Below are 10,775 nucleotides of genomic sequence, written 5' to 3' on the forward strand. Positions count from 1 at the left end.
ATGGCAAAGTAACAGGAAGTAATAGAGACTTGTAGACACAGTTATATCCCAAGATACTCTGCTCACGGACATTTTTCTTTCAAAATGTGTTGAAATAATCTGGATTGGAAAAACAGCTGTAAACTCAAAATTAGTGCTTCAGACAAATGAAGTATCTGTAAAATAAACAAAGGTTTTAGTAGTGGGAAAGGAAATGTATTCTATGCAGCCTGGAAAAAAATCCTACAAATTGAATGCAGCACAAACTGTAATTATCATCCTCTTCAGGATTTGGGATGGTATTACATTATATCAACTTAAATTCTTGCTTGGGGCAGAAAATTTCAAGCCTGAATTTCTTGGCTCATGGAAAGAAGGGGTGTGACCTGTTTTACAAATAAGGCAGTGGTAGAGCAAATCCTCAGATAAGTAGTAGACTAGTATAGGGAGGGAAAAATAAAACAAACATTTTAGGTAAGTAAACCAAATTGTATTAACTACCAGAGGTAGTTAATTAAACTACCAGAGTTTAAGTTACCTATACAGCAAGAAGCAACAGAGCTATCACAATGCTTGAACATCCTTCGCCCGAAACTTCTAGCTGAATTGTAGATGCCCCAGATCTGCCCCGTTTTTATGGAAGATCTACCAAATTCAAGAAAGGTTCTGGTATAACCTGGTTAAAAGCCAAAACTTTTACTCAGCAGTTAACTCTGTGAAGAAAAGTTTTCTTCTGTAGAACAAAATACCAGAATTACAAAATTGCCCCCAGACTGGAAAATCTGACATAGATCTTTCTGAACAAAAACCTTAACTGTGAACGTGTTTAAAAGACGCTTAATGAAGAATTCAATATACTATAACAAAACTAGGAACTAGGGCTCCCAGGTTTGCTGCTGTGGGGCACTGAGCCTAGAAACCCTGAGATTTTCCTAATTCCATGGCAGAGATTCAGGAATTCCTGGGAATCCCAGGGACTCCTTTGCTTCAGAGAAGTACTCCAGGAGCAGAAATCCCTAACACAACTGGGGTCTAGCTGGCTGCCCAGGAGACAAAAATCTGGAAATACATGCTCCCTAGCAGTACCTTGGGCAGTGTACCTGTTTATCTCTACTTCATATTAAATCATATAGAACAATACATTACCAGAAGACATCCTTAAGCTTTAAAGAATTGCCATTTTCTGACAAAACCACTTTTTCTTCCAAACATTTCTATGCAATCCTACTTCTGGCACAATAAGAAAATAGATATTGTAGCTTCTGTCAGCATGCAACTGGCTGCAGCTGCACGTACATGTGAGGGAATCTCCACTCACCAATCCCAGGTAGCAGTCAGGATTTTGCAAGGTGGTACATGTTTAGAAATCCAATCCTGCTGAAAACCAACTAACTGAAGAAATTGTTTTTGAAAATGGAATTTAACATTCTCAGATATCAAGGGATTTTTAAAAGTCTGAACTTTCTCCAGATTGCAGAATTTTGCTTGCTGAAGAAGTTGTCAAAGGCAGACTAAAACTGAGCATGAAGCTCAGACACCCCATGCAGCTTGCTGTGCTTGTGACAGATGGATACCGTTTTGATTTATAACCCAAACAGAAAGTCTAAGAAATGGCCTCTTATTGAGTTTGCTGGGCTTCAATTAAGGTGTTCTACTTCATCTTTGCATATTTTTCAAGATAACAGCATTATATCACAGCCTTTTCCTTCTCTATGTATTACAATAAAAGATGTTTGGCAATGACTCCTACGTAATGTGCTTTGCTCCCACTAACATCCACACACTCAAAGAAACAAAGAAAAACACAAGACCACTAACCTAGCACCTGGGATGGCAGGGCCTATCCCCAAAGGACAGCAAAGCCAGCCTTTCTGACTCTTTTCTCAGGAAATGGTTTCAGTCATTATCAGAAAGAAAGGTGGGAGGGAGAAGACCACAACATTTTTGCCTTTTCTTTCTATATCTTATTTTTCTTTGTATTTAAAATCACGATTATATAGGTAAGAAGTGATTAATTGCAACTGATAACCTTACTATCATTTTTAAGCTCATTTAAATATATGGTTTAGCAAAGACAACTCATTTGTGAAGTATCGGAAAGGTCTGTTCTGCTGTGTGACGGTGGATGGTACTTTTTCTTTGTAAAGGATAAGATGGTGAATATAGCTCTGGCCCAAATGTCAATGCCCCAGCACAGGTCCCTACAGCTGCCTTGGTCCTCAGTCGAAAGGCAGGAAAATACACTGGAATTTTTTAAAAATACCTAGTTCCGTCTCTTAATTGCTTGGTGCCAGCATCCAGGAGTCTCAGCCACAGATCAAAATTACACTGTTTTGGATATTCAGACACCCAGAATCAAGAGTTTACCACCTCCAGCTCCTTCTGTGTCTCTTCTCCTACCAACTGCTGCCTCCACCTTTGCCTCAATAATTACATTTGTTCCTGGACATATTGGCTTTCTGTGGAAGCAGGAGGTAGTATTCCATGCTTGAGGAATTTGGGCAAGTCATTTCATTGCTCTGTGCCTCACGTTCCCTGTCTCTGAAATGGAAGTGAACAATAATACTTCCCTTAGAAGAACTGTGTAAATCTTAAGGTAGTCAATATATTCATAGCTGTGAGAGGATTATCTCTGAGGATGATGATGTGAGTAAAAGAAATACCTGCTGATGAATAACACATGGCAATATATCAAAGCACTGCCACAATGAAGACATCACAGAGGGCAGTATGCATTTTTAATTAAGGAAGATGCAAGATGAATGGAATATGTTGTGGATCTTTTTCCCAGCTATTTATACAATTATAAAGTATTTAAAACACCACAATCACTATGTTTGGGAATTATATATTAATCATACTGCCTCCAAGCCACCCAGAGGACCTGGCTGGTGTCCTCAGCACCATCCTGAAGTATGCATGCAGTCTTCGCAATAGTTCCAGACAAGCATGAGTTTAAAATAAACAGACACATCTACTCTTATGCCTTGGACAAAAGCTCCAAACAGTTGAAGATTCTTTTTAATAGCAACCATTTTTACTAGCAGTCTAGCTTTCCTCCTTTGCTGAATATATATCATTTCAAGTACATACCTATAAAGAGAAAAACAAGGAGAAGAAATCAGGGGAACCACAGGGACAAAGACCATCCAGAGAGTGCTTGGAAGCAACTGTCTTATATGTCACTATTTTTTAGTTACCTAGTGATATGGTAGCACATTTTGACAAGTCAGATTTACTGACTGCGTCTTGTGTATTTCTCATTCTGACCCCAGGGCCAGTGTTTCCATGGGAAGAAAAAATTTCCTCTTTGCCAGTGTTTAATGCCCATGTACAACTGGGTAGTCATTTAATAATTCCTGGCATGACAATATATATTTAGTTAATTTTATTTATTTTTTACAGATTATTTCTAGGTGTTCCTTCCAAATAAAATACATAAAAATCCTGTGAAATAAGCACACTCTCACAATGTAAGCCATTTAAAATCAAATGTCAGGGTTATAAGCCATGTCATGAATCTTAACTGGTATTCTCCTGCAGCCCTCTTCTGGATGACATCTCAAGTAAAATGGCAGTCCATATTCTCATACTGAAAGAACTTGGAAAAAGAATCATATCATATTCCAAGATAATGAAATTTCTCTAGGCTAATGCTGAAAGAAGATGAAGTAATGTTACACTTTTTTTGAGCAATTCATTTCATAGACAGAAAACATAAATATTCAGTTATTCATACAGATAATTTATTTTATCCTTCTCAGGCCAGGAAGGTGCATTAATCATTTGTGCTTGATGAGCACTCTCAAAGATTTATAAAGTAAAACTCTAGACCTCAGTGCTTATAGATCCTTAAAACCCCTGTGCTTAAGTGTTTACATATTAAATGTATTTTGGCCATACAAACTATGGCCAAATGCCATATCTGACAAGGCTTTTTGGTGGCTCAACAGAGCTGATAATGATATAATTATCAGTTTACATAATTCATCACAGTAATAAAAATGGAACCAAATGACCAAAATCTACACTAGTAGGAAGAGGAAATAGTATCAAATCTAATCCTGCAGCTCAGCAAATTTGGGAAAGACTTCTGCTGTTGCATATCTCACCACAGCTGCTGAGCTAAAAATAAATAAATAAAACCTAGGAACACTGATTTAACTACCTTTATTTTTTGCCATTACCTGTGTGGTTAACAAATACTGCAACCATGCAAGAAACCAAAGTTAAAATTATGTTTTTAATATAACATTCCTCAAAGAAGCAAGAAAAAGACAATACTTTACTCAGATGATAGGAATAAATACTTGTCTGAGTTGCTTATAAAGGCATAAATGAGTCCACACTGAGAGAAGAAAATAAATGACTTCAAAATTTGAGCTTCGCTTTTATATTCCATTATTATTCCCCTCTCCACTGGCTACATCTCATGTCCTAGATAGTTTCAGGAGTTCTAACCAGATATGGCTGGAAAAGCTAGAATTACAAGCTAGAAAGGATGAAGATGACTATTAGCTAGACTGGATCTAAAGAGTCACACCAAGAGTGCCTATGATCCTGTACAATGTATGGAGACAGTTGGACCCTGTAAAAAGTCATCATAAATCTAAGTGCAGAGCAAGGATTCACTTAAAATTAGCTATCAGAAAGAATGAAATAGAAGGTACTTTTTCAGAGCTCAGATACCCGCCAAGGAGCTGCAGGCAGGTGTTTCTATCACACAGAACAATGAAGTCTCTCTGAAGGTAGGTGTGTATACCTATTCTTTTAAAGAACTGAGCATGGCTCATTTCCCTTTTTTAAAGATTGCTGGAGATGGTGCTAGCTCTTTTGGAAGAGCACTAGTAGGAGATTGGGTTCTATTGTTCCCATCCTCAGATTGAGATAATTAAATTCAATATCTGTTCCACTCATAAGAATGGACAAAGTTTTGGGGGCATTCTCCACTCTTTCATTGACACAACTTGTCTCTTATTTTGGCTTTAGGAAATACCCTCATTGCCCAGTCTCCTGTGGGAATTCCAGTAGCCTTACATCTCTCTTCATTTGTGGGTTTATTCCCAATTTGGAATATTTACAAAGCTCAGAAGAAGGGCTACAGTTAGTCATATGAGTTTAATTCACTGGAGTTAGTTTTATGAGAAAAGGCCAACTATAAAGATAGCATCATTATTTAAATGGAACAAAACTGGGGCACACAGCATTCCAGATACATTTCGCATCACCCAAACACTATCTTGAAGCCACTATGGTCACTCACTCATTCACAGGTGCTGCTTGTAGAAAACACATTGCCCACCTTGTCTGAAGGCCAGACTCAATCTTTGCTACAAAATCATGGGTTTATCTTTCACAGATTAGCTTCCCTCTCTCCTGGACTTTTTTATTGACAGGTAATATCAGCTGGGACTCTCAGGCTTACCGTCCCAAGTGAGCGGCTGAAGAGATGTGCTCTCGGTATCGAACCCCAGCCTCCTTCCCCTCAGGGATGGTTTTGCATTGTCTGTATCACTTAGGCAGCTGAAGGAAGAAATCTCTCCTCTCTGCCCATACAACTAACAACAGAAACCAGAAAATACTTGCTCCCACTAGTTACTTTTACAAGGTAAAGAAGGCTTTGTGTATTGTAAAATATGCATTCTCTCTTTTATCCCCTGGTTCTTTTTGGTGTATATTACATATATAGTTGCATGACTCTGTCCTCATCTTCTTTCAGAGTTCTGTATTTGTGCACTGTGGCTTTGAATATGTTATGAGTTGAGAACTACTGCCATGAAACATATGAAGATCAATGAAAAAGAGTTCTTGGAACAGAGGGAAAAACACATATCACACCTCTTGATTCCCAGCAAAGGATAAATTGCTACTGTCAATTCCTGCTTCTTTGACACAAGGCTGCATCGTGTTCAGAAAGAGATTTGTACCCTCTAATAGGCACAGATTCTTAGTGATATTACCCTGTATGTATGACACACTGTGGAAAAAGTGAGTTCTTGAGGTAGATCTTTTTGAAGATTGCTATATGCACACACAGAAGACAGGCTCTTACTTGAGTTTCACGTGAGTAGCATGGTTTCAGGGGACTGTCGAGGAAAAAGAACAGTGTTTGTATCATACACACATTTGCACTCTTGATAAGAATCAAAATCTAATTATACTGAGGTGATTAGAGAGTTTCTAAGGAAGAAATGTTTGAAAGCACAGGCTGCTGTATTCTTGCTACTGCAGTGCTGGTGTTATATCCCCAAAATATCACATATAACTGCGGTAAGTCCAGCAGGAGTTTACATATTCTTTCTATTTTTCTATTTCAGTCCATCAGCTCACATTTTTTCACACAGGAGAAGGTGAATCATGCAACCAAAATGTGTGATTGGTGACTTCTCCGGTAATGCAGCAAATGCAACTGGTAGAACAGCCAGGGGTTCTGACGCTGGGCCAGCAGCGGTGCCCAGCAGAAAGCGGCTCAGAAAGGCACTTCTCTCTGAGTCTATCGCGTTCCAGCCCCCTGGTCGAGCAGTGAGGCTGTAGGAACACTCCTATAGGTAAAATTGCTTCCTCAGTTAAGCAGTCCTCAGGTGGCTGGCCCAACATCCTGACCTAAACAAATTAAAAGTAATCATATGGAGATGAGCTCGAACCAGCTGAAAAAGAACAAATTTCACTTACTGCTGAAGGAGCTGATTGAAACAAAACAAACAAAAACTCCTTAAAAATATCTAACTACTATAGCATGATTTTCATCAAGTGATCACATTATGTTGATTAATAACTGCAGGAAATGAGTACCTCAATTCAGGTTTTATGCAGACCAGCAAGAGGGTACAAGGAAGTCTGTGTTGCATATTGCTACTATACCTTTCAAGTTTTTATGGCCCTCAAGAGAAATGAGGCATTCATAATGTGGGGGGAAAATAAAAATCATAGAGGGCATCATAAATCTAAAGGACTAAGTTGTGGAAATCACATCTTTAAAATGACACAGCCATGATTAACTGGCAATGGCTTTTACAGTTAGAAAAGTTTTTGGTTAGAGTTATTTGCCCAGAGAAAGTTTCTGGTTAAGAGAGAGAGAAAAAAAAAGAGCAAGTATTTAATCAAATCCTTGTTTGGGGGCTGGTGGGATGGAATATGTTAAACCACAAGCCTTTCACCTCAAGAAGCTTGGGTTTGAATCTGTTTTGATCACAGACTGAAATTTCCAGCGAATGTTGACTCATATTTCTTATAAAACCACCCACAGGATTCAGTAGTCTCTGTTCAGCAGAGCAGTGAAATAAATTGCTGTTCATGACTGAGCTGTACTGCCTCAGCTGTCCTTGCAAGTTTAGACAATCCCCATATAGATAGTACAATGATCCTCACTTTCCAACTTGCAATCAAAATTAAAAAGGATGTATGTATATGTATGTATATATATTTAAAGAAAACAATGATAATTATTGTTGATATTGAAGTATTTGTAGAGGTATATACATATTTATATATTTATGAATCATAATTGACTTACATGCTGTGGAATCACTTGCACTTGCTCAGGATGTGGGGATAAAGCTACAAATCAAAATAATAGCATCCTTCATCCATTTTGCATTTGCTTTCCCCACAGGAGACTGTACAGGGTGAAAAGTGAGCACAACACTGCCTTAGAAGTATAATCTTCCACCAAGGAATAGCTATACTATACTACTGCAGAGTGGACAAAGATCTAGGTCTAGACAAACAAATCTCCTGAGTTTGTCCAGGATGCTTATGCCCATGCAAGTACATTGAAGAGGCGCAAGGACGTTCCTGGGCATGGAACACATTCTACGGGTTCTAAAACTGCTAGAATGATACCTTGCACAATTTATCCTGCATTAGCTCCCCAACAATTTCCAGGCACAGCTCAGGAGTTAGCATGGACCGTGAACCATGTCCTTACTGTAGTTTTGTTTCTTTCTTTGCATTCCTGCTTGCAAGAGTTGACTATATGTGAATATAGATCCACAAAGCGGTCAATATAAAGGAACAGTTTACACAACATAACACTATGAAAAAAAACCACTGCACTGAATGTAGCAACATTATGTGAATTCACAGATGATAAAATTAGGATGAAACTGTCAACATTTTCAGTTCTAGCCAATGTGTCAATAGTACCCTAAAAGGCAAAACCAAAAGCAGTCCTCATGGGGACCGCTTCAGAGACTGTTACACTCCACTAAAGCATATTGTGTCTTGGCCATGGAAATTCCACTTACAAAGAAATAGGTAAAAACTATTCCTAATATAGCTCATTCACACATGCCGTCAGATCTTTCATTCCTCTAAGAAAAAGTTTTGATTAAAGTAAATGGACTTGGGGTTTACAAACTTAAAAAATCTCTATGGAAAGAAAGCAAATGCCTGTCACAGCTTACTAATGAAAAAGCCCATTTTAAACAAATTTATGGAAATTGTTCAAGCATATTAATCTAAGAGATCAATAACATTCCCTAAAGTAACTAAGACCCCAGTAAGCTTTCCAAATAGCACAGGAAAAGAAGAATCTGGGAAGGAAAGGCCTGCAGCCCAACCTAAACCCTCTTTAAAAACATACCCGGAAATACAGGTAGAGTATTTTAAATTTACATTGCCAATTTTGCTTAGATGAAAGGGAATTATGAGAGGAAATTGTGTACATGTATAACTCCTTAGCTTGTTAAAGCATCTTTCTCTGCATACTCTTTTAGCCACACATTTTTGTTCTCATGTGTAAGTAAACAATTTGCACATATGCTTTTCATATTGCAGGACTATAATTACAATACTTTTTCATTATTCATGACTGCACATTTTTGCATTTTAACTGAAATATCCTCAGTGTTGCATTTTAATGTTAATATTCGATGTTTTTCTAAAGGCTAGCTGTGTGAGTGAAAGATTGAGTGACAAGAAGAGAACTTCAATAGATTAGAAATTCAGATCACATAGCTATGCTAATAGCTATACAGAATAATTGAACAGAAGTAATACAGCTATACAGAAGTAATTGAACAACAAAACAAACAGCAAAATGTTCTCCCCCCTTTAATTCTGTTTTGATAACTTAAGAGACTATCCAAGACTAAAAAAAACCCACCAGCACCACCAACAAAATCCTTGTCAAAAAAATAACCTAGCCCATCCCTCCTATAAAGAGGTATGAAGTGCCATAGCTCAGGTTCAGTGAGTTTTTAGCAGCCACCTAAGGACTTTTGTAATCAGGGCATCAAATGAGACAAATGCTACTGGTACTGTCAGAGATAGTGCTGAAAAAGGGATGCTGTAGGTCCAAAGCACTCAGTGTCTGAAGCAATTTGAGGAAAGGGTGACACTAAAAGATAGGGCAGGAAGGGAAACTGTGGCATTTCCTTCACAGGCAATAGCCATGAAACAGGATGCTTTCTAAGTGGAAAAAAAAATGTTACAAGTAGGAGCAGCACAGCAATCACAGATCAGATTTCAGCTTTTTGATATTTACATCCTCCTGATTAGCATGGCAAGCATGAAATCTAAGTTTGCAGAAGATAATAAAGAGGCAAGTAGTGGAATAATACAATTTCACACAGATGGAATATTGCATCAAGAGCAACAGGTCAGCTAAGTGGCAGCACACCCAGACAAGAGCACAAGCGGCCTCTTGCAGTTCCTCATGGGCAAAATTTTAAAAGCCTGTAGCACAACATGGCATTGCCAAAAAGACAGCAGATCGGATCTACCGAAAGCAATGAAAATAGGGTATTTGTTAAAAAAACAGTATTTGTAACACTGTACTTGTCAAGTCTGTTGTAAGAAGTGCTACCTTGACCCTTAGGCCTTGAGTCAGTAGAGCTGTTTTTTACATTCACATATGTAAAACATATTCACATATGTAAACATGCATACAGATACACATATATTTACATTTAAATATATATTTAAACTAGTTGGTCTTTGTCTCCTTTCATCCTCAAACTTGCTCATACTGAATTAACCTTTGCAGATGACCGTGACAAGAAATATCCCCAAATCCCAAGCCATTTATCTAGGAGGGAAGGAGGGAGCATGACTTTTTTTAACCAGTCACAAATTATTGCTCGTTTAACAGCTCACATGGGAAAAATAATATGATCAGAGTTGAAACCAATAAGAAAAATATCAGACATCTATCCATTTCTGGACTGTTTTACCCGTACAGACTCCATCAGATCATGTAAGTAAAATATGAGAGACGGGATCGAAGGGTTTGTTAGTTAAATGAGCAAGTCTTCATTCTGCCTGAGAATCTATAAGAAATCTGCTACTGCACTAAATACTTCAGCCTGCTACATGCAAGTACAGTGGGACATTGCCCAAAGCATGCTACTAGACTGAGCTCCCGCTGAGTGGTGATCAGTCCAACCAGCTACAGGACAGCAGGTTGAAGAAAAATTATTTTTTTTTCCATTTGCTCCAAACAATGGAACGCTTTCTCTTTAAAAGTAACAAATTAGAATTGCTTTGCTGATGATAAGCTCTGGCTTTTGTTGAACAAACTTTAAGCCAGGAGTTCCTGTATTTTTTTCCAGACATGACCTCTTGAGACTTGCACTGCTCTTGCTTCAGCAGCAGCCACTGTTCCTGCTGCTAGTGTTATTCCCACAGCTTCAGTATTTTGCAGAATGTCAGTTTTCTGAGACTGGATGAAATCCAATAGTTGATGCCTTGCACTAGGCCTTGCTACATTCAGTGCTGCTACTAAAAGGGTCTTATGCCCAGTTCAGACGCTTCAATTTCCTTTTGTTGAATTGCACTTCTCTCTCCCTAACTTG

The sequence above is a fragment of the Dromaius novaehollandiae genome, chromosome Z (assembly GCF_036370855.1).
Source record: "Dromaius novaehollandiae isolate bDroNov1 chromosome Z, bDroNov1.hap1, whole genome shotgun sequence".
In the NCBI taxonomy this organism is placed as follows: Eukaryota; Metazoa; Chordata; class Aves; order Casuariiformes; family Dromaiidae; genus Dromaius; species Dromaius novaehollandiae.